The sequence below is a fragment of the Bidens hawaiensis genome, unplaced genomic scaffold (genome assembly GCF_021521415.1).
Source record: "Bidens hawaiensis isolate Kalapana, Puna unplaced genomic scaffold, B.hawaiensis_p1.1 tig00034153_1, whole genome shotgun sequence".
NCBI lineage: Eukaryota > Viridiplantae > Streptophyta > Magnoliopsida > Asterales > Asteraceae > Bidens > Bidens hawaiensis.
Window position 1 is genome coordinate 12,660 of NW_027495876.1, and position 4,915 is coordinate 17,574.

Here is a 4,915-nt window from a genome sequence, read left to right on the forward strand (position 1 = left end):
CCCAGTTGGGGAAAACACGGATGAAACTGCAGCTTCAATGTTGGAGACTACATACTGCGTAAACAACGAGATTCCGAACCAGGTGCATATCGGCTCGAAAGGCTCGATGACACCCCATCCCAAGAACATGGAAGGGAGCTCAATTACACAGGCTGCATGTAGATCAATTCCAAACTTGTAAAGAAAAGGCCTAGAGGCACTTCTAATGGAAATGATTCTCCTTATCACATTGACGCTGATGGTCTTACATTTATACTTATGATCTGACCACACTGATATGCCGGTATTCACCGCATAAATAAGTGGGGGAGTAAGTCGTTGCGTGTGGAAGGCGGCAAAACCCGCATAAACACAAAAAACGGCAAAAACTTCTAAAGAAAAGATGAGGAAAACCTTCACGCAGGTCAGTTATAGGTGAAGTTTGGTCATCCCACTAAATGAAAGTGACGGTCCTACCTGCACAATCATGATAGAGGAAACTGAACATTAACCTATTGACAACCGCGCGTCGAAAGGTTAACTTATTCAAAACACTGATATGTCGGTATTCACCGCATAAATAAGTGGGGAAGTAAGTCGTCGCGTGTGGAAGGCGGCAAAACCCGCATAAACACAAAAAACGGCAAAAATTTCTAAGGAAAAGATGAGGAAAACCTTCACGCAGTTCAGTTATAGGTGAAGTTTGGTCATCCCACTAAATGAAAGTGACGGTCCTACCCGCACAATCATGATAGAGGAAACTGAACACTAACCTATTAACAACCGCGCGTCGAAAGGTTAAATTATTCAAAACACTTAGAAAATTTCTAAAAAGATGAGGAAAACCTTCACGCAGGTCAGTTATAGGTGAAGTTTGGTCATCTCACTAAATGAAAGTGACGGTCCTACCCGCACAATCATGATAGAGGAAACTGAACACTAACCTATTAACAACCACGCGTCGAAAGGTTAACTTATTCAAAACACTTGGAAAATTGCTAAGTTAAACTAAAGTATGCATGAGCGAATCATATATTGTTTATGAGGCAAAACAAGTGCCAAATTAAACTATAATATGCATGAGCAAGTCATATAACGTTTATAAAGCAAGTCATTAAGTGAAAGTGACGGTCCTACCCGCACAAACATTTATATTTCATAAAAAATTCAAACATTACAAGAATGGCCAGGTATCTACCCGCCTACAGAAATGTAAATCTATCCTAACGGTGGGAAGGGAACTCAAGGTTCAAACTTCAGGACCACTCCCTCCAAACCCACTTGAACCCGCACCATCAGTTGGCTGTGGCGGTTCAAGGAAAGCCTTGAGAATAGTTAGCCCATCATCAGCAGCAGCAATTTCGTTCACCTTCTCCACCACCGGATGCGGGAAGGCAGCATACTGGTTCACTGCTTGGTCGTAAGCAGCTTCAGTGTCCACGTCATAAAGAGGGAAGTTGGAAGGCGGGATGCCCTTCTCAACAAACCCCAGACCAAGCAGGAAACCAGCCTTTTCCCCATCCACATGGGAAGCGTTGAGGGCTGCGCTCATGGCATCGTCATAAGATGTGTTCGTGAAGATCCGATGCACAACCTACAAAAAAAAATATATGTATCAAAAACTTTTCTAAGTATAAAGAAAAGCGTAAAGATATTATGAAGCTACGCATACCTGCGACAACGCTTCTCGTAGAAGCCATTCCTTGGTGATCAAAGCTTCCTGGAGGGCAGCTTGAGCTTGGTCACGGGCGCGTTCGGCTTCATTTTTGTTAAGGTTGGCAAGCAACACTTCCTTAGCAGCAGCCTCTTCAACGCCCTTCAGCTTACGCTCAGTGTGGTCAAGCATACCCCTCTGGTCCAAGATCTCTTGGAGCTTCTTGGCGTCTTCCATGGCCAAGGCATCATGAGCCTGCTGGAGCCTCTCTAGTTTGGCTTTAAGCTCCTCATTCTCGGCACGCAGAGGCTCAGCAGTGGCTTCAGCTTTGGTGGCCCTCTCGGTCGCGTTCCGCGCAGTTTCCTTAGCCAACCTAAGCTGTTCGTTAACAGCTTGGGTAGCCTTGGAACGGGCCTCGAGCCGGGCCTGAACTTCAACCTCGAGGGCCTTGAAGGCCTTTTCCTTCTCCGCAGCAATGGCGGCAAGTCTCCTGTTCTCTTCTCGGATAGCCCGCGCCTAAGCCACTTCTTTTCTCTAGTTGCAAGCAATAAAGAGGGTGGGTGATCATGGCAAAAAGTCTATGAAACTGGTCTTGGAATCTTACTATATTCTTGTAACATAAAGTTCAAAGAAAGAATATAGGAACATGCTCATTGCTTCCTAAATATGGGAATTCTAAGTCTTATGAACCAAATGGTTGTGTAATGGGTGTTTTTTCAGCGTGCGCAAGTAGACTAAAGTTAACACGAATGTGTTGGAAAGGGTCAAAAAGATCGTAGGGGCGTTCATTATTTGATTTTAAACCGATAAAACCAAATCAAAATAAATATTCGGTTTTCGTTCCATCTTAAGCATAACGAATTGGGTTGTCGTTTTTTTGTTTGGTTTTTGGCTTCGAATATCTTAACTTGGTTAATATTGGTTAGTTACCTTTTGCCTTTTGGCCCAATGCAATACAATTTTTGCTAAATATTATTTAAGATAACTCAATTCAATAACAAATAGTGACATAAAATTAAAGCTTGCTGCTTTTGATCTCGTGTTTGAAGTTTGTAAATATTTTTTTAATAATTTTGCTACTATGCATGTGTTTGTAACAGTAAATTGAAGTTGCCAAATACGAAAAGTTATTAATATTTACATACAATAAAATTTAAAAAGACGGACGTTACAGAAACCTCATGTATATTGGTTGTGCGTCATGTTAACGGGTTGAAGTGATAATTCCCAACACGCCCCATATAAACAAGTTTTCTAAATAAGTCAAACATGTTGTAAATGAGTTGACAGGTTGTAAATTGATTTGTGGATTGTAATATACAAGTTGACTTGTATAATTAAATGGTCAATTAACCAAGCTAGTCTAAACACGACCCATTAAATAAGATGGGAACCTTGCCTATTTATTAAACGGGTTGAACATGATAAGGCATAACGCCATAATTTTCATGTTGTGTCACTAAGTGTGTATAAACTATAAACAACTTTCTTATTGAAATTACTTTATTGTTTACACATTCTAATAAGCCAAGTTAGAGAATATTTTGAGTATTTTAAGTTTGTATGAAAGGAGTTTTAGTTGCAATTAATCGTCACGGCGCCGTTTAAAAGCGTGAAAAATGCAATCAACTAGCAGCCAAAGACATATAGAAGGTGACATATATTGTTGGAACCTAGTGTATTAGATGAACAATGTGAATTCGTTGTTGGTACAGTGACATTTACCGTATTCCCGTTCATGTGACAATAACTTATATGTGACAAGAATATCTGGCGTTTGTGATAAGTTATTTGAGAACGACTTGTTAAAAGCTTGAATCAAACTAAGTATTAATGAACTTGAGCTCGAGCATATATTGGAGCTCGTTAATAAGTGAGCTCGAGCACAAACTTTATCTATTGGGCTTGACTAGGCGTGGAGTCTAAACGAGTCTATGATTTATATAAAATTTATTTAAGATTAATATTAACTATATATTTACATAATATAATTGTTATTACACGCATTTAATTATCATAAAAATGGCTAAATTAACCATAAGTTATTTAGCAAATAATTGTTGTTACAAGGTTTCACTATTTATTTTGAGCATTTTTTGGTTAATGGACCTTGTTGACCAATGGGTGGATGTCATATGGCATCCGCTATTCTTTTATTGTTTTTTTATGTACAAATCTTGAATCTGTATATACGCGCTTTTATTGCATATAAATATTTATATTTTCTTCGTTTAGGCTATTACTAAAAGTTAAAAGTACTCTTGGAGTATTAGTGTATGTACCAAATAACCTTTATGGTTTATTTTTAATAATAAATCCCATACTTTAAAATTTTATCTAAAATTTTACCTGATTGAGTTGCTAGTTCACACACCTCTAGGTGTGTGTGGCTCAACATTTACATCTAAGTTTTGTCGGTTGAGCGATGCCGTCGTAACGCGCTTGATTTTTTAAATAATATTTCGGATACTGTCAATGTTTTTGCTATAGCGTGTAGGTTTACATAGATGGATTTAAAAAAAAAAACAAAATAAAACAACAAAACTTTAGAACACATTAACTTTTTATGTAGTTTAACACGTGAAATAGTAATTGTTTTAACGGAGCTACCGCAACGCGCGAGTCGTGAAATACTAGTATATATTTTGTTTTAACAATAAAAATATTTGCAAATATACATAAAGAAAATAATTAATAAATTATAATGCATGAACCACACAGAGTTTACAATTTTATGTTTTTAACTAGAATAATATTTAAGATATTACTTTGTCTGTTTTGTCATCAAACATTTCCCGTTTTCCATGTTAGTATCCCCCCCCCCCCCCCCTCCCTTAAATAATATAACCATCTTAAATAAATAAATAATAATAAAAATACAATAATGATATGTTAACTTTGTATTGTAAAATAATAAATATAATTGAACAAAGGGAGAGAATATATATACAACCGTAGTAATAAATATCAACAAGATATACAATGTGATATATGTATATACACACACACGCTCATGGATCACCGATCACATAATAACCGGCAAGTTGTAGTCATACTCGTAAGTGTTCGTTGGAATAAACGGTACAATACAAGTCGACGGATCAAAGTCTAGAAGCCATGACTCAATGTTCCTGAGCTCAATCTCACAATTCACATAATCCATAATCGGATCTTCAAGCCACTGCAACCCTAATTCTTTAGACAAACAACTACTATAATCAAGCTGCATGAACATGTCATCTAAACTTGAATCGAGGCTAAACTCGAAGTTAGGTTCAAGGC